This window comes from Copadichromis virginalis, linkage group LG15 (genome assembly GCF_057382275.1).
Source record: "Copadichromis virginalis isolate Kocher_CV1m ecotype Utaka linkage group LG15, C_Virginalis_male_GT1.1, whole genome shotgun sequence".
NCBI lineage: Eukaryota > Metazoa > Chordata > Actinopteri > Cichliformes > Cichlidae > Copadichromis > Copadichromis virginalis.
In genome coordinates this window covers 33503645-33524169 of record NC_140632.1, presented here as the reverse complement: position 1 = coordinate 33524169, position 20525 = coordinate 33503645, and the positions used below count along the sequence as shown (strand labels likewise).

Sequence of the window (20525 nt, the reverse complement as noted above, 5' to 3'; positions counted from 1 at the left end):
AGTCATGGCTGTGTGTAGATGGGCAGGAAATGGTGGACCCAAAATGCAGACTCACGGAGACGAAAGTGAACCGAAAAAGCAGCTTTATTGCTGAACACAAACTTAACCTGAGAATACAAACTGAGGAAATAGCAGGCAGGATACACGGGCAGAAACACAGCAGGGTGAGGGTACGATGCGACACGGAACTGAGGGAGATGCCGACATAAATACACAGGGGAATAACAAGGAGCGTCAGAACACACGAGGAACACAGCTGATACAAATCACAAAGACGAGGGCAAAGCAAGAGGCACAGAACTTCAAAGTAAAACAGAAAACACACATGTGAAGACAGACTGAGAGACATGGGCTTAACAAAGGGACCTGACTAAACTGGAACAGAGGGAGCCCACAGGCAGGGATGACAGGACACAGAACAGAGGGGTCACAGCATAACACGAGCCCGCAATAATAACAAAGAACACTGGGTCCCCGACCCAGCACCGTGACAATTGCCTGGTTGAAATGAACAATCCTTTTTTTTTTTCTCTAAACAGGAGAAAATTTTAACTGTAACTGGAGCTGTTTATGTTCCGTTTGACATTAGCTTGTTTTCACTGACTCTCACTATATAGCATTAATTCGGTTTTTCACGTAAAACTTAACTCCCTCCCAACGTCTCTTTCAGTGCTAATGGTGAAGTCTCAATAAATTTGAGACACTGTCTTCCCAGGAACCTTTCCAGAGCTGATGTACTCCATTAGAGTCTTCTCCACAGCCTTTATTTCTGCTTCAGTCCACTTCCTTCTTGTGGTTTGTGATGCCCCTGAATAAAGTAGACAGTAACCGTGTTATTCAAAAAGAAGAGCATCAAGTTGGTGTGTAATCACATGACTCCCCTTATGACCAGATCTGATACTTGGAGTATGTCGACAAGTATAACAAAAGCTATAGGTACATTTGGACTATACTTTGTACTTGTACTTATACTTGAGGAATACCAACAAGAAAATGCCCATAATGCATTGCATAAAAGCTTCACCTCTGACATTACCTCCACAGCTGCATTTGTGACAGACTGACAAGTTATAGCGTGAATCCATGATATGACTGCAACCTACATCTGGTATCTTTTTCTTGTGCTTAACCTGCAATAGCCCTTATGTTAATGGTAATACTTTAGCAACAGCAGAGTAATCCACAAGTTAGCAACATACCTGAAGATTTTGTCGATGAGAGTGCAGCAGCAGATGAGAGTGCAGCAGCAGATGACGCAGCATCTGTCACACTCGTGTTATCCTCATCTTCACTGTTTGATGCATCACTGTCAACAGCTACGTTCTCTGGGAAACACAGCAACCATTTGGAAAAAAAAAAAAACAAAAAACAACAACATTACGACTGCTCCTAAGCAATGTTAAGAAGTATCACACAATAGGGTATAGGGAGAGGAGGATAGCTGTAGTTAAAGCTCTGTATACGTATTTGTCTGAAGGTTGTCAGTCATCCAGATAAAGTTTTCTAGAAACTGCATCAATTGAACTTCTTGTTAGGTTAAAGTGTTTTATTACTCTACCAGAGAGTTTCTTCAGTCTGCAGAAAGTTGGTAGAACACAAATGTATCCACCAGGTGGGTTTCATTTTACACATGACCTGAAAAGGCTTATTACAAATGAGCCCTTTTCAGTCTCCTATTTGAGGCCTCCTACCAATTTTCCTCAGAAAGAAGCTCCTTTCATGAGTAATAAAACATTTGTAGACAGTGTAGAAGAACAGAACTTATCATCCACCGTGCTTACGGACGCACAGTCTTAGCTACTCTACACCAATGGGAGCTCTCATCCCTCATGGGCCATCTGCATAATACTGCATGATTTTTGAAATACTTCGATTTTAAATACACAATTTATTAACACTTTTTTTTACCTTGTGGATCAAGATTTCTTCCTTTGAAATCTGACAGCTGTCCTCGTTCCATGGCCATAAGGACTTTGCTTATCTTGGCCAGCTGTAACGTCCCCAGTCGGTAATATTTGCGATGCACTCGAATATCATGGCCAAGGAAGTCTGCCAGATTATCCATTTCATTGTCTTTTAAGTTAAGGATCTTGGACATGGTGGCCATGTGCTTCCTTAATTTAGTAGAGCACAACGCTTCTGGTTGTTTTGCTCCACAGCTCTGCGTGATCTGTCGAACAACATCTGACCCTCTGATGTGAGTAAGTGCTTTCGGTCTCGCAAACATGAAAGGATTTTCATCTAATACTTCACAATTTCAGCGAGTGTTCACGAGCAAATCCATTGATGTCATCATATCAGGTGTGAGGAGTATGGGGACTTTTCTTCCACGTTTGCCTTTTACGGAGCCCCGCAGGGGACATGGGAGAAAAAAAAATTAAGACTGACTTTTGCGAGATCTCGCTTTTGCGAGATCTCGCAAAAGTTTTAGCCGCAATCCTCACGTTAGCTTCGAGCTAACAGGAGGTCGAGACCTACTACAGCCGGGAGGAACACCGCTTTCCCGGCACATCGTGCCTCGACCTCCCGGTCGGCTTCGAGCCGGCGTCCGAAGAATGCGGCTAAAACTTTTGCGAGATCTCGCAAAAAAAAAATCTGACACCATTTTCAACTTGCCATTTTTCTGTCCTTGGAGCACCAGTCGCCCTGTCTCACGCATCTTCTGTCTGATATAATCATGTTTAGTGACATCATGCCAATGCTTATTGAAAAGATGCTCCCCAAATTTCAGTATGCAACTCTGTGCGGACAACATTTGTTATCTCATCATCATGCATGACTTGTACCAATTTCCAAAATTGTACATTGGGACTGGCTCTGCATATTTACATGGAGCCTGGACTGTAGATGTTCCTGGCCTTAAAGCTTTGACCTTCCTGCTGAGATGACATCTCTGCATGTGCCTCCATAGTGACCTTCTCTTGAAGCAACCCTGACAATTAATACAGTGCAAGTAATCACTGGCTTTCACAGGTACACTAGATTGTTGATGAGGTATCAGCGTTCCTCGTCCTTTTTTTAATCACCTCATTGTGGGCACGGTTCCCTTGATTTCTTAATAAACTCAACTGTATTTTCTGCTCTTTAGACCCTACTTGGAAAGCCATTGCTTTTGCCACTTCTGGTTTATCTTTGTGTTTTGATTGCAAATGGCGTGCCATCTTGTTGAAAGGTTTACAGCAAAACTTACAGTAGAACTTTTTGTTGTACAATCAGCCACCATGTTTCTTCTTCCTTAGTGTCATAACCGTCACATCAGAACAATCAGGTGAAGAGGACTCTCTGGTGTCATCAAATGAAGCAGATGTGTTTGTGTCTTCTGCAGCATTTGAATTTGAGGAATTGCATTGAGTTAGGGTACACCTTCTCTTCAGTTGTTGGACATCTTCCTGAGTTACCTGAAGTAGTTTTCCGTGCTTTTTTTCCTTCTTACTTTTGTGTCGTATGATACTTTCTGCAGAACTGTCACTTTCTTCAGCAGTTTGAGGAGCATATTCTTCCTCATTGATGTCAGGACTTGATATAGATAGGCATCCAAGCATTTGTCTGGTAAGCTAAAAAAAGAAAGAAAGAAAATAGTTAAATTTTTCCACTCACACAAGCATTTAAAGACCAGAGGTAGTACAGTAGTAGTTGTAACAGCTGTACTGGTATTGACAGTGGTATTAATACCATTTACCGTACCACACATGTCACAACTTAATTTGAACTAGTCATATTAAGTAATCTTTCCTCTGCTGCATCACATTTACCAAACAACCCTGGGTGGCTTTGTCTGGATATGCTGTCATTACCCAAAGACTGTCAATACAGCTGTGGTGTCACACTCATTAACAGTCACTTAGTGTTAGCTTAGAGATTACATTGTCCCAGATGTTTAAAACTAACCTGTTTCTAGGAAATTGCTGAACTTAGTTTTCTTTTTGTATATACACACACACACTAATGTTTATAGAAATTGATTTTCTTTATTTAAATATATGATATAATTTTTTACCTGGACCAATAACCTTTGAAGAACATTGTTTTATGATTGTAAGGTAGAATAATATCTACTCATCTACTGTGTTCCAGGTAAACTGAAGATTTTAGTAGTGCATTGCATTTTAGGATTGTCAGGGGATGAGACTGACAAATGCTTAATTAGTAGGCGACAAAAGCATGACAGTCAGTTGTTGAGCTCCTTTTGTCAAATTCAAAGAAATAATTTTTAGTCATAGCGCATAAACAATAAAATGGGCATTTTGGAACCACCTCACAAGAAATAATGATCCAAACGATCCTATCACAATGAAGAATCCTGTTGCCTCACTACACAAAAGAGACTTTAAAATGTGTCACAGATAAAATATAAGTAGGCTTAAAAATAACATGTATCACCTTTTATGAGAACATAAAATGAATCAACTGTATATTCTGTAAGTTATTACGTACTTTAAGCTATTCCTTAAAATCTTTTATTGCAAACTAAATGCAATCATACATTACTACCTATGCAAATGCAATGCTAATTGAATTTAAACTGCTGTTATTACTGTAGCTGTAACACCTTGAAAACCTTTGAACTTGAAGCACTAAAACCTCTGAACTTCAGACACTAGAAAAGACATTAAACATCAGTGTCCCTGACAATATTGATAAATGAGAAACCCCTTGTCTCAAGCTTACAGTCGTTCTATCAAGGCTTGCTCTTAATCCAAGAAGGTGACATGATTGTACAGGATAGTTATTGTAATTTTTTTTCACAACACTTAGTTGTTAGTTTTAAATTTGACTGTTACCATCTATTCACTTTGTGCTCTGTGCACAAGAATCTGAGATCTGTTGTGGAGTTATACGAATAAACTTACAATAACACTGTCTGTCCTTCTGAGCTCAGGTACACTTGTATCCATGTCAGAATCAGCTGAAGTGGGTTTAATGATAATGGTACTGTTGCTGTCACTGGACAACTGCTGTTCCATCTGAAAAGTAAATAGAAAAAGATACAAATAACAATTACAGATTAATATAAATTCCAGAATAATTATTGCTACAACACAGATTTGTAAATGTGTTAATGCATTTTTGCAGCAGTTGCTCTAGCAATATCACAGTTGTTGTCAATTTCAGATAAGATGGGTCACAGTTTTGATTTGGCCAGCAAAATATAAACAAGGGTTTGTTTGTTTTTGTCATTGTGAAAGGCTCACACTTTCCGGCAGGGTGGAAAGACCTGAGTATTACACTGTTTAGCATGTTGAGTTATCATAAAACTACTTTCTCCTTGTGCTTCTGCACTGTACATAAAGCACCATTCTTAACCGCACACTTTATTATCAGCAGTCTGACAAGCTGTCACCACAATACACTACTATGTTCACCTTCCTCAACCTAAGCAAGTGAAGCAATAAAATCATACTGTAGCGTATGAAAATCATCTTCTGTGTGACTCAGTGTAGCACATCTAAGCTATACTACTGCAAGATGTAATATACCTAAATCAATAAGTACACATATCAGACAACCTCCTCTCCTTCAGCTCAAACCACTGCAGTGTATTTATTTTCTTTGTTAGAACCTGGAAAAAGTCTTACAAAGCTAAGACAGACACTGCAGCTGAAGCCAGAAATAATCTTTACCATGACAGGAAAAAAAAAAAAAAAAAAGGAAATATTTCAGCATTACACCATTTTGTCTAAAGTACATTATTAGAAGATGCAGTAAAACTCAGCCACAGGGGGGTGGGAGTACAGACTCTAGGGACTATATAATTGGTAAAGGGAGAGATCTGGAAGTCATGATGGAAAGAAGGAAGGTAGATTAATTGTGTGTGCAGGAGCCCAGGTGCAAGGGAAGCAAAGCCAGGAGCATTGGAGGTGGATTCAAGCTGTTCTACCAGGGTGTTCATAGGAAGAGAAATGGAGTACGGGTAATCCTGAAGGAAGAGTATGTGAATAGTGTGGTAGAGCTGAAGAGAGAGGCTATGTTGAATGTTGTCAGTGTGTATGTCCCACAGGTTGGATGTCAGGTAGACGAGAAAGGAGTTCTGGAGATGAAGTAGTAGAGAGTTTTACTAGGAATGAGAGACTGGTGATTAGAGTAGATTTCAATGGACATGTAGTTGAAGAAAACAGAGGTGATGAGGAGTTATTGGTTAGGTATTGTGTTAAGGATAGAAATGCAGAAGGACAAATGTTGGTGGATTTTGCCAAAAGAATCGAAGTGGCTGTGGTTAACTCATACTTCAAGAAGAGGGAGGAACATATTGTGATGTATGAGAGTGAAGATAGGTGCACACAAGTGTGCAGAAGGTGCATAAGAGACTGTAAGGTGGTGTCAGGGGAGAATGTAGCTAAGCGGCATCATATGGCAGTCTGTAGGATGAAGTTGGACGTAACGACAAAGAAGCAAGTGAAGGCAGAGGCAAAAATTAAATGGTGGAAAATGAGGAAGGAAGACAGTTGTTCATGACGGAGCTGAGACAGGCGTTGGGCAGTATAGAAGAGTTACCAGATGACTGGGAAAGTACAGCTGAAGTGGGAGGGCAACGGCCAAGAAAGCGCTTGGGGTATCCTCTAGACAGAAAAGATGACAGGAAACCTGATGGTATTGTGAAGTACAGGAAAATGTCCAAATGAAGAGGTTAGCAAAGAAAAAGTGTGATAGTCAGAGAAATTAAGGAAGTAGACATGAGCATTGGGAGTACAGCCAAGAGAGAGGTGGCAAAGAAGAAAAAGGCTTATAGTGAGTTGTATGTGAGGATCGAAGGAAGGACTTGTACTGATTGGCTAGACAGAGATCGAGCTGGAAAGGATGCGCAGCAGGTTAGGCTGATTAAAGAGAAATGGAGATGTGCTAACAAGTCAAGAGCGTGTGACAGCAGGATGTTAGGGATAGAGTGAGATGGAGGCAGATGATCCGCTGTGGCGACCCCTAAAAGGAGGATCCAAAAGAAGTAGTAGTACAACTGACCTTCGTATTGAGGCTACGGTGTAGAAACAAGGTCCTCTCCCTCTGGTCGTTTAACTTTTTACTATGTGCCCTCTCGTAGCGTTGCTCACATACACTATGTCTCCTGAGTTTCTGGAGGCTAGGCAAGCCATGACTTTGAACCTGCAAACAAAGAAATAAATCAAAACCCTTGTTTTATTGTTTTTTGGTTTATTAGATAGTAGTGGAGAGACAAGACAGAACAAAGAGGGAATGACAAACAGCAAAAAGCCTAGGTACGAAAAGAAGCCTTACTGCTGAGACAAGGCCTAATCATACCTTGTATTTAAACAACTGTATTACAATGAATGATTTGTTTTTAACGTTGTCCTCAAACATTTTAATGTGGCTGACATTTGTAATTTTTTTAAATTAAAATTAAGAAAAAACATAAAAATCAAGGCCACAATTTGATTCCACTTAGCTCTCACATCACAAGATGTACATATCTTGACATAAATAAAATATATGGACCCAATCATGAAAACAAATACTAAGAATATTTATCACATCAGAAATCATGAATATGTATCTGCAGTGCATAAACTAATTTACTACCTTTTATATTGAGGTCCAAACTGGAGGAGTTTGCCTACTTAATCCTTCTACCAATTTAACCGTCTAAACACACTGCAGTCTAACCTTTGCTTTAAGCTGAATGAACTGTACATATTACACATCAAACTATCCCAGAATGTTTATTTTCAACGGCAAAAACATAATGTGTGCATGTGATATTTTCAGCAATCATTCTTAGTCATTCTAGCATGATGTACACTGAATGAATAGTGAAAATTTCAATATTAATGGATTATTAATTGCAATATTGGCTTGACAGCTGTATAATGTGTAGATGAGAACTCAAACAACCCTAAACTGCTCCTTAAATAATAATGTAAAGTGAATATGTCAGCGTTAACAATGTGCAATGTCTATCACAGCTGTTTAAGTGCACAGCTGGTTTACTGGTCCATTTTAAGAACCAAAGAAAGATGACATATCCTACCTCTTTCTTGTGTGCAGGGTTAAAGGCATCTGTCCCATCAGCAACTGCAAAATTAAAAATTTTGACTTGGTTCAAGATGAACTAACAATAGCAAGTTGAGACTGTCTTTGAGCAATGTGTTTAATTTACAATATATTGAGTTTTGCCTTAAAATAGCCTAAACACTTGAAAGGCTGAATTTATTGGAAAAGAATAGTTGTTGCACAACCTCTACTTACACCAAATTTATTTCTAACAAAAAAAAAATATTTCATGTTATTTACCTACAGTGACAGCAGAGTATCTGCTGAAGACACATCTGAATTGTAGCTTTTCATTTCTCTGGTGATTTGCTGTTCTACCTCAATGAGAATTATAACTGCATTTATTTGATATATTCAGGTTTGGAACCAATTGTACAATTTGCAATTTAAAAATGACAGAAGCCAATTTACAGTTTTACCAACAATGAAGGAAAAAAGCAAAATGTAGGGTAATACAGAGCTTTGTTACCTGTGCATTCAGCACTGCCATTGGTAGATGCAAAGCTTGGGCCATCCTCCTATCAGCACAAGTGAAACAGTTAGTCAAACTTTAAGGATCTACATAATCAAATTTCACTGTATTTCAGTGAGCTCCAGTTGTACAATTTGGCAGTATATTGATGTATGTTACTTTGTCATGGTGGTTATCATTACCCACAACATTTCCTAATATTTTCCTGTCTGTGACATCTTTATGAAAGTACAGTCATTGCCAATATACAGTCAAGTGACAAAGCTACTAACTTAAATTCTGATGTATGATTAAAGCAGTACAATGACAGGGGGGGGAAACAGGACGGAGGGCTCAAAACAAACCAAACAAAGAGCCAGAAACAAAAAAAAAAAAAAAAAGTGCAAACACCGGAGCCCGGAAAGCAACATAACAAAACACAGGCTCACGACAGGCGCAGGCGGCCAGGAAAAACAGTTCACACAAAGGTCAGGGGGCCGGCCCGGAGGCTGACGGCCCAAGAGCCCAGAAAACAGTTCAGGGGGCCGGGCAGGCGGGAGGCACCGGCGGCGACGTAGTTCAGGGGGCCGTCCATGACGGCAACGACGTCCAGTCATCGGCCTGGAAAGCGGCCGAACAGGACAAGCAGGCCGGACAGGACGTGCAGGACAAGCAGGCCGGACAGGACGTGCAGGACAAGCAGGCCGGACAGGACGTGCAGGCCGGACAGCATGGGGACCTCAGGCGCAAACGAAGCTAGACGGAGCGAGGCTGGCGCTGCAGGCGACGGCTTGGGAGCCGCTGAGGCTGGCGCTGCAGGCGACGGCTTGGGAGCCGCTGAGGCTGGCGCTGCAGGCGACGGCTTGGGAGCCGCTGAGGCTGGCGCTGCAGGCGACGGCTTGGGAGCCGCTGAGGCTGGCGCTGCAGGCGACGGCTTGGGAGCCGCTGAGGCTGGCGCTGCAGGCGACGGCTTGGGAGCCGCTGAGGCTGGCGCTGCAGGCGACGGCTTGGGAGCCGCTGAGGCTGGCGCTGCAGGCGACGGCTTGGGAGCCGTCCCTCGGACCCTCCAGCGGAGACAGAAGGCTGAACGGGCCACTCAGACCCTCTAGCGGAGACTCAAGACGGCTGGAGCGGTTCTCCAGAACCCCCAGCGGGACCAACAGATGAAGGCCGGACGGACCCCTCGGACCCTCCAGCAAGACCAGGTTGCAGAACAGATGACTGGAAAACTAAACAATCCAAAGAAGCAACTTTGCTAACAGTCTCTGTATTAGCTGGCTCAGGTGAAACAGATTCCTCAGAGTGAAACACAATGTTACTCACAGTGGGTGCGATGTCAGAATGTCCAGAGTCAGAATGCTCAAATGGAGCGTGCAATAAACAGTCACCGTCTCCCCCGAGAGGAGTTTGTTCAACGGTTCTGGAGTGGCGGCGGCCTGAACGCAGTTTCCTTTGGGATGAGGGAAGAAGAACCGGTGGAGAAAAAGAGACCTCCTCCTCATCCTCCGACCACATAGCCACCAGGAAAAAGGCAGGCGAACGAGAACCCGGCTGTTGTGGGGAGGGAGAGGAAGTCCGTGGCAATGTTGAGACAGGGGGAGAGTGTGTGTTGTCCTGGGGCAGCGGTGGGGAAGATGTAGTGAGTGAGAGAGCAAGCTCACCAGCCTTGACTTGCTCTCTTCAGGCAGTAATGGTGCCATCCAACTTAGTGTCCTTAGCAAACTGAGAAAGCTGAGGGTTATGACGAATGGTGGCATCTACTGCACTTAGCCCGACTGCCATAGTCCGTATATCCTGTGACTGGGCAATGCGGTCGAGCAGACTCACCATCCGCATCATCTCGCCGTTGAACTCCGAGGAAAAAGAGTCTGCAGGGTCCATGTTCTGGTTGCGATCTTCTGTTATGTGACGGCTGTGTGCAGGCAGGAAAAGGACCCAAGGTGTAGACTCCAGAGACAAACGTAAACTGAAACAGCTTTAATGCTGAACTCAAACAGAACAAAAGTAAGAATCCAAATAACTTATACAGGCAGACAAAACACACAGCAACATAAACGGTAGATCGCGACACAGAGAAACACAGGGCTTAAATACACAGAGGGAGCAATCAGGGAATGGGTAACAGGAGGGAAACACAGCTGGGGCAAATCAGGCCTAACGAGACAAGGGGAAGCGAAACCAGATACATTAACCTCAGACAAGGACCTTCAAAATAAAACAGGAAACATGACACAGACTGAACTAAAGACACAGACTCGCACGCACTGCAACAGAGGGAACAGAGACGTGGGACCAGGGCAGACACAGACACTGACTGGACACGGGGATATAGCAACTAAGGATACACAGAGATGCGAACTAGACAAGGGGATACAGGTGACAGGGGAGACAGAGCAACTAGAGAGGACAGAGACATAAACCATAAGACAGAACTCAAAGAAACCAAAGACTAGAAAGTATAAATAATATAATAAACTCAAAAACCCTGGGTCAACGACCCAGGCATCCTAACAGATTCAGGTGTGTTGACCCAAGTTGAGATCTAAAACCTGCAGGACACCGGCCCTTGAGGCCTGGAATTGCCCACCCCTGATCTACAGTCACATAAGTCTAATGACTGTAAAAAAAAACAAAAACAAAAAAACCCTCGACCTTAACATATGTATTTCAAATTTAAAAATGTAGTTGTCCTCTGCTGCCCCTTCTACCGCTTCCGTAGCTGCCGCCATTGTTGGAAAGTGAATTGACTGGGCCGCACTATAAATTCTGGGATAGACTGGACCACGAAAGATACACCCGACCCATCCTTCAAATCCAGGGAAATGAAGGATGCATTTGGAGAAGCCCTCGAATTGGGAGTCTGGCTGTGACGTAATTGGCCTTCAAATGTGGCTTAGGAATTGGGACATAAGGTCTTTATGTATGTGTTGTTGACTCCTAAATTTTTTTGGGACTATGATATAAGACATGTAGCATCAGTTCATCCAAAAGAGAGAATGAGTATATCAAAGTTGTCTGTGTCTCTGTCCAGTGATAAGCTGAAAGTATCTCTCCAGAAGGTCTTCCAAAGCTACTCTGCAGAATGTTATTGAAATGGACTGTAGAAGCACAAGAGAGCCATCACATATAATCATCACTGGCCTTTTGTTTGTCCTACTTCTATACATCCTATAATCTCTTTTTGAAAAGCCTGAAGAAAATATGTCACAGACACAGTAGTGTGGTCACATGTCACATATGTTGCAACTGGTAGTGGTGATGATCCCTTGAATGGATTTCTCACGATGACTTCACAGACATAGTGCGGAGTAGCAGAAGAATTATCTTTACAGATAATTCTTGCTGTCGCATCAAAGGAAACAATGACTTCTTTGCACCTCTAGTAAAAGACTGAAAGAGTGTTTATCCCCTTAGGATGCAGGAGCACGCTTTGAATGACTTCATTTGGAAATCCTTGCTGTCTGTCTATGAATACTTGGCCATCTCATTTGAATGAGGTCTTTTTTTTTTTGTTCTGTGTGACCATGAAATATTTTAAAGGACATCTTTTGATGGCGCCTCATCCCGACACTCTGCTTCTTGTTCTGGGATTTTATGTTCTGGGATTTTAGGATGAGAATCCAGGTAAAGACTTTGTGGTAATTTGGGTTCCAGTTTTTCCACTATGACATTTCTGGACTCTCCACGCACCGCATCTTGTTTTCAGTTCTTTTGTGTTGTGGCACATCTCACCTCCTGGGAAAACACTTCAGGGTTTTTTCATTGTTTCCCATAGTCACTGGACAATCCTGAATACGGCAATATGCCGTACAAGAAAATACAGGTGCCTTAGTCCTTGACTGACTGGTTTTGATGCTCTGCCTCTTAAATACCAAAATGCAAAAGGGGTGTACTGACTTTATGCCAGTGGCTATAACATTAGTCCACTGCAGACCTTGGAAAAGCCTCCCTTTCTGTGTTTTTTTGCCATTCTTTCTGATCAATGACAAAAAAAACCCAAAATGGTTGCTGTGGCAAAGAGCATTTGAAAAAAATCCTCTTCGGCATTACTGTCAGCACTACTATTGGTCGATGAATTTGTATTCCACTCCATCAGTGTGTGGCTGTTTCAGTTCAGCAGAAACATTTTGGACATTGCCATTGTCCTCACTGGCCTCCAAAACATCCTTTAAATAACAGTAGATTTGGCAAATAAACATAGTTTGTAACTAGAGACACTGTGTTCATAGAGGGAAAGTCATTTAAAATCCAACCTGTTTGAGGGAATACAGAGTCATTCTCTTCCTTTGAAGGTGGAGACATGTTCAAGTTGCCAGTGTGAGTGTGAAATAATTAAAACAAGAACAAATTGTTTAAATTATTTAACATAGCATAGCACCTACTGTATAGTACAAATATAATAGATATTTAAATTACAATTTTTATGGATTTCTTTGGTGCTGTTCTCACACGAGCAAGTTCATTCTCACCACAGTTAATGCAGTTATCAAAACAGTTAAGGCATATTTCATAAGTTATGCTCACAAAATACAAAGTAAAGTAAAATTATTAAAAGCTTTCAGTCAAAAATGGAAAGTCAGTCACTGATTTGTCTCAGTGAATGGTGAATAAAAACCCTTTTACTATAGTTTTAAGACTTTTAAACCAAACGATTTCATACTCTAACTCAAAGCTGTCTGAATTTGGAAAGAGTACTTCAAAAATGTATGCCTAATGTAGAGTAAAAACTGCTATTAAATATCACATATTTATTTGAAAACTACAAAAGATGACATGTAGGCTTTTTGTGTAACTGGTGGTGCCATGACATGCATTTGTGACACAAGAGTATGTATATCTCAGGAATTCATGGAAACATGGAGGCCTGAGCTAAAATTGTTTGTTATGATTGTTGACAATTGGTTGGTACAATGTCTGCAAAAAGACAAATTCTAAACTCTTGGAAACTAGTTTCTTCAGCACCACACTGTTAAGATGGGTGAGCTGGCTGTATATGAAAATAGTCTTCTGCAGTAGTGAGAGAATGCAAGTAGTGCAATTTCACACCCACAAATATAGAACATAGACACAATTTAGATTTGTTTGATACAAGATTTCAATACTAGGCAGTGCTAAAAGTATTGCTGGTTGACATAATTTACATTTTCTCAAAATTTTTGAAATCTGTAAAATGTGTAACTCCCAAACAGAAAAAAAATTGCTTTGATGAAACAGAAGTGTTGAAATACAACAAAAGAATAATCGCACTTTTTGTCAGGGTATGGCTATGTGGTAGGCAGGATGTAGGATCCAAGCGCAAGACACTCAACGGAGAAATAAACTCAAAGAGGCTGCTTTATAGCAGTTGAATAATTTTCACAAAAATAAACTTAAAACTAAAAACTCTGTAATACCGTGACTGGGAAACCTGGAAACTAGGGACAGAAATCTCAGGAAACACAGAAGGAGAAACACACAGCATGGTGAGGGGACAACGTGAAACTGACAGAGAGAAACACAGAGTTAAAATAAACTGAGGGAAATGAGACACATGAGGGGAGCACAGCTGGGAGCAATCAACATGATGACACCAGGGTGAAGCAAAACTAGACACACTAACATCAGACAAGGGACTGTCAAAGTAAAACAGGAAGAATAACACAGATGTGGACTTGACACTAAACACAGGGAACATGGAGCACGACTGGAGCAGTCGGAGCAACGAGCAAAAACAAAACAGAGTCCAAAAATACAATTCTGGAGGCCGGCCCGAAGGTTGACTGCTCAATTGTCCAAAGCCAAGAAGCTCCGGGGGTTGACCAGGAGGGCAAGTGAAACAGTTCAGGGGGCCGGCCTCGTGGGGAATGGTAGCGACTCAACAGTTCAGGGGGTCGGCCTCGTGGGGAGGGGTGGCGACTCAACAGTTCAGGGGGTCGGCCTCGTGGGGAGGGGTGGCGACTCAACAGTTCAGGGGGTCGGCCACGTGATAAGCGGCTGCAACTGAAGAGGCCAAACCGTGGGGACCGATAAAGTGTTCCAAACCACGCCGCTCTTTATTGATCTTTGCGTCTAGGTCTCCAATAAGCAAGACTATGTCATGGTGAGGGATTTCGCGTAAGGCTTCATGAAGGTGGTTGTAGAAGGTCTTTTTGGCAGTGTAACATATACTTGGAAGATCGTGATCTTCGTGACGTTTGTGCGAAATCAGGCTGTGAGTCGTTGACAGACTTCCAGCCTACGAGAGCTGTCCCCACCTTCTTGGACATGACAATGCCTACTCCTCTGATGTGTTCCGGTACTGTGTACCAATTGAATTCAAGCAGCAATTGGGCCAGTTTCCTGCATTGGAGGAAAGTTCTTACATTCCATGCCTCAATTCTTGTTAGTGACTTTGCGTTGAAGACAGAGTCTCGCGTTTAGTCACTAAACGCTGGCCAGTCTAATTTTACATTGGTAGCAATATTAGCTATATTATTTACAGTTGTTGCTGTTTTCTAAAGTTGCATGTACATCAGCTATACAGATACAATGGTCCAGCCATGATGTACTATGCCAGGCTTCACTTATGTATATGTAGCTATCTGGAGGCAGTAACAATTTGATAGAAAGGATAAGATTATTATCTTCACAGAAATGGATTAAGTGGTTAGCAAACCGAGAACTGATGTCTGAGTGGCATTAAAATCACCCACAACATATATACTGTAAGTATCATTATCTTGAATAAATGCATTAATAAAAGCCAGACTACTGAGGTATTCCTCCTCATTTTCAAAAGATTCATAGGGAGTAAAAACATTAAGAATAATAAAGCTATTATTATTCTGTGTATATTGTATACCAATACACCAGTCTACATCCAATCTAATGGGCTTTATCACAGGGTCTATTTTTTGTCCCAGAGAACAGCAACCCCTTCTGGTATTGTGCTTCTGACTATAGTCGTGCTGGGATCAGTTGTTGATTCCCCCTACTCCCAAAATCTTGCATTAAGGCAATTGAGTTTTCCCAAGTCCTGTTTGGACAACCCTGTCTCTTGCAAACATAAAATGTCTGCATTCCGACTGTCTATAACAATCCATCGAACTTTATCCCCTGCACTCTGTCCTAAACACAAGCCACGACAGTTGTAAGATAATCTCCGAAGATACATTAACACCAGAAGGTGCAGTTATCTCCCCTGCTGGATCCACTGTGCTTGACCGGGCCTGTGTGGTTCATAAAAACACCAGACCAGAGCCCCTGTGGAGCCCCTTGTGGAATTCAGCAGTAACCTTGAAAGAATCGAACCTGCTCTCTATAAGATGCTCAGTAAGTAAGATGCTCAGCTTGGACCTCAGACTGACACTTAAGAGCAGTCGCACGTTGTTTGACCTCAACGTCGTTGGCCAGAACGATTGAAACGAGACAGTCCATGGGCCGGTTGCAGAAGATTTTGCTGCTTGGTGTGATAAGGCATTCCTTTCATTAAATGTGTCAAAAACAAAAGACATGATTATTGATTTTAGGGAGTCTTCTTATAGCCCATCACCTACTATCATTAAAACTGCTGATATTGGGATTGTGGAGAGTTACAAGTATCTGTGGGTTGTTCTTGACCACAAACTGTGTTTTAAACCTCATGCTGATGCCAGTACCAAAAAAGTTCAGCAAAGTCTGTTCTTTTTATCAAAAATGAGATCTTTTAATGTCTTATCTGAAATGGCCAGATATGGCAGTCTCGCTTCTGTCAGTCTGCCCCAGGGCAGCTGTGGCTACAACTGTAGCTGCCTCCACCAGTGTATGAATGTGAGAGTGAATGAATAGTGGTATTGTAAAGCGCTTTGGGTGCCTTGAAAAGCGCTATATAAATCCAATCCATTATTATTATTATTATGTTGTCCTTGTTTTACAAAAGTTTTACTAAATATGTTTTCTTTCTGTATCGCTGCCTGGTTTGGTAACAGGACTCTGAATAACAAGAATTGGTTGGGACTTTTGGTAAAAACTCCCAGCAAACTCTCAAGGCGTTTGCAAGATGGATTTTTGGCCATTTATAACAAGCACGTGCTGGGAAAGGCTTATTCTATTAATTGTTTTAACCATCCACTTTACAATGAGTTTGACCTCTGGCCGTCGTTTTAGAGTACCTGTGAGGAATACCAAAAGACTCCATATTTCCCTTATCCCCACTGCAACCCGTCTCCTTAATGGCAAATAACTGTCTTGTACCTTTTTATTATTGTTTTGTTTACTCTTATTGTTGCCCTTGCAGCTAAACTACACTCAACAAAAATATAAACGCAACACCTTTGTTACTGCTCCCATTCCCCATGGGATGGACGTAGAGACCTAAAATTCATTCCAGATACACAATATAACCATCCCTCCCAAATAGTGGTCACAAATCAGTCCAAATGTGTGGTAGTGGGCACATCTGCTATATTGAGATAATCCATCCCACCTCACAGGTGTGCCACATCAGGATGCTGATCTGACATCATGAGTAGTGCACAGGTGTACCTCAGACTGCCCACAACAAAAGGCCACCATGGAATGTGCAGTTTTTTGCGCTATTGGGGGTCTGGGGACCCAGAACCGGTCAGTATCTGGTGTGACCACCATTTGCCTCATGCAGTGCAACACATCGTCGCATGGAGTCTATCAGATTGTCAATTGTGGCCTGTGGAATGTTGGTCCACTCCACTTCAATGGCTGTGCGAGGTTGTTGGATATTCGTGGGAACTGGTACACGCTGTCGTATACGCCGGTCAAGCACATCCCGAACATGCTCAATGGGTGACATGTCCGGTGAGTATGCTGGCCATGCTAGAACTGGGACATTCTCAGCTGCCATCTGCCCTGAACAATGTGAACCATGATTCATCCGTGAAGCGCACACCTCTCCAACGTGCCAGACGCCATCGAATGTGAGCATTTGCCCACACAAGTCTGTTACGGCGACGAGCTGGAGTCAGGTCAAGACCCCGATGAGGACGACGGGCATGCAGTTGAGCGTCCCTGAGACGGTTTCTGACAGTTTGTGCAGAAATTGTTTGGTTGTGCAAACCAATTGTTCCAGCAGCTGTCTGGGTGGCTGGTCTCAGACGATCTTGGAGGTGAACCTGCTGGATGTGGAGGTCCTGGGCTGGTGTGGTTACACGAGGTCTGCGGTTGTGAGGCCGGTTGGATGTGCTGCCATATTCTCTGAAATGCCTGTGGAGACGGCTTATGGTTGAGAAATGAAGATTCAATGCACGGGCGACAGATCTGGTTGACATTCCTGCTGTCAGCATGCCAATTGCACGCTCCCTCATTGCTTGTGGCATCTGTGGCATTTTGCTGTGAGACAAAACTGCACATTCCAGGGTGGCCTTTTGTTGTGGGCAGTCTGAGGTACACCTGTGCACTACTCATGATGTCAGATCAGCATCCTGATGTGGCACACCTGTGAGGTGGGATGGATTATCTCAATATAGCAGATGTGCCCACTACCACACATTTGGACTGATTTGTGACCACTGTTTGGGAAGGATGGTTATATTGTGTATCTGGGATGAATTTTAGGTCTCTACGTCCATCCCATGGGGAATGGGAGCAGTAACAAAGGTGTTGCGTTTATATTTTTGTTGAGTGTAATTTCCCCTGGTGGGACAATAAAGTATTGAATTGAACTGAACTAGGTTAGTTCACTGAGGATTAGGGTGTTTTGTTTTTCACTGTCACCCTTTAATAAATCACTTGTGTAAAATGCAGCTGAGCTCATGGTGTCTGCTTTTGGATCCGAACCTCTCGTGCTGGCCCCTGGCTGTCTGTGACAATGTTTTGCAAAACCCTCTGCACTTCTACATGACAGTCATGATAATTCAATTCAGTCATAGAGCTGAATTAAGCTTTTGACCCTCATTTCATGGAGTGCCAACTCTTTAATGAGCACATAGCAATGTATAAAAATAATTAAAAACAGCTTTATTTAATCCTAACAAAACCCATCTTTCTTTACCACAAGAAAAATGGGGCTACACCAGGCTCTGTGTAACAGTTAACATTATTTCTCTAATTTAGGATTATGTGTATGATAAACTCATTGCTTAGATATTAGTTTTCACAGACAATCATTTTCACTACTCAACCTAAATTTCTCATTTATATATTGATCAAACTTATTTTGATTTATCTTTGTTTCTGAATAAAAATGCTTTATTATGAGGAAATAAAGAAAAGCTCTGTTTTAGCACTCTGATCATTCTTACTCACATTAGGCTGTGATGTAGGGGTGACCAGGGAGGGAATTAGAGAGTCTTGGGGTTAGGCTTGTGCTGTGAAATCCCTGCTGCCACGTGGTTATGAAATTAACCACTGGACGGGTACAATTATGTATATAATACATTATAACTTCTATGTAAAGTGTACTTTTTTGTATGTTTTTGACTTGGGGGTAGATTATGAAAAAGTAAAATACAAACCTAACACATAAGGTTATTCTTATTCTGATTTTAATTTAGGAACAAGCAGAACATCTCTCAATATGTTGCACACTTTCTCATGGTTCTTTGTCTTGGTCGCAGCATTTTGAGTTTCTTGTGTTTTTGTGATTGTTATGCATTATGATCACGATTTAAGGTTCATTAGCAGTCTATGTTTCTGAGTTCCTTGTAATCCCTGTTTAGTCTTCAAGAGGTGAGGGTCAGCAAGGGTTTGTGTGCAGGGACCTGGGTGTTGTCTGCTCCAACCATAAAGCTGGCTGTTAGACTAGTGGGAAGAAACATCGGGAACAACATCTCCGAAAATATCAAAGCACTTTTGCATATAGGGTTCATTTCGACTGATTGCCCAGATGGTTGAAGTTTACATCACAAAATTGTTGCCTAGAAAAAAAATATCAGAAGTGTATTTGCTGACACAAAAACAGTAGTATTTTAAAAGATTACTGACAGTCTGGGTTCCATTAAGTCCAAATGAGCTTTGGGTATTGAGAAATGCCCACTAAACAAATCGGCATTGACCCCGCCTTGTTACTTTGATGAGCAAGGTTGAAATTCATGAACACTGCATCAGCGCCAGTGTCAAAATGTTTGAACTAAATATGTCAATATTTTATGGAAATTACAAATAAACACATTTATTTAATGTTTCAAATGAAATAAATCAATATTTAATGAATTATTATTTTCTACCTTCATTATTAATAAATGAAATATTAAATTAACTGTGTAATTATTTATTTATATCCTTTTGGCACTTGTAGCCCTCCATACACACCGTTCCAAGCTCCTGCATGAGAATGTGCCGATACACACTCCATACCAGTTGGCGGCAATGACAAACTCTTTTGTTGTTTGCCAACCGTTTACAAACAAGAAGAAGAAGCAGAAGCCAGTTTAGACGTAGAAGAAGACAGCTGTAAGCCCGCGCAGCACAAGTCGCTGTGGCTGTACAAGTGGGTTTCTTATTAGAAAATGTTCGTGTGTCTGACAAACGGTATGTGAGCCTTTACATTATTACAGCGAGACAGGATATGAACGTAATTATCAGCGGGAGAAACTTGTTATACAACTTTTAGTATGCAGGGTGTTTACGCTAATAGATGACATGTAAAGTGGTATTTTTGTTTGAAATCAATGTGACTGACGTGTACTAATCCAATTACAAAGAAGTGCCTTTTGTAACTCTCGGGTAGACAGTAGGAGTGTCTATAGTTAAAATCTCTGTCTTTGCCTGATGAGCACCGGGAAGACATGGGAACATTATTTGTTGCTTTGTCGCGCAGTTTTAGGCAGTTAGAACAAAGGTGATAACTTCTAATAGAGCAGTATTGCATTTGAATTTTATTTGTTTCCTCTCTCCCACACGGCTTCTTTAAATGTGCAATAGCTGTGTTGCAATTATGTGTTTAACCTAATCATATTTTCTAACGTTACGGGTTTTTAATATTAATATTAATATTGAGAGTGGGCCACTCTGCTGCCAATAGACCTGTCCACGTTTGTATTCCATGTCTTTTGTGTGCAGCTAGCCAGCAGCTTAACATCTTTGTTTGACTGCTGAGCACGCATAAAGAGAGATCTTTAACTGTGAATGCACATGGATATGGAATATTTAAAATGATGTTTAA

General features: G+C 41.7%; 1 protein-coding gene and 1 long non-coding RNA gene across 2 annotated transcripts in view; one reads left to right on the top strand and one right to left on the bottom strand.

The window, feature by feature from the left end:
- Positions 1-3397: 3397 nt before the first annotated feature.
- Positions 3398-7047, bottom strand: LOC146692796 (uncharacterized). The gene is made up of 3 exons (XR_014915032.1): positions 6955-7047; positions 4851-4964; positions 3398-3554 (listed from the first exon to the last, which is right to left on the bottom strand). It is a non-coding gene; the product is annotated as an uncharacterized LOC146692796 (long non-coding RNA).
- Positions 7048-19785: 12738 nt separating this feature from the next.
- mcm9 (minichromosome maintenance 9 homologous recombination repair factor) overlaps positions 19786-20525 on the top strand; it is a 37298-nt gene continuing 36558 nt past the window's right edge. The window contains exon 1 of the mRNA XM_085432986.1: positions 19786-19891. The gene's annotated coding sequence lies outside the window, so the exon portion shown is untranslated. The remainder of the gene's footprint in view (positions 19892-20525) is intronic.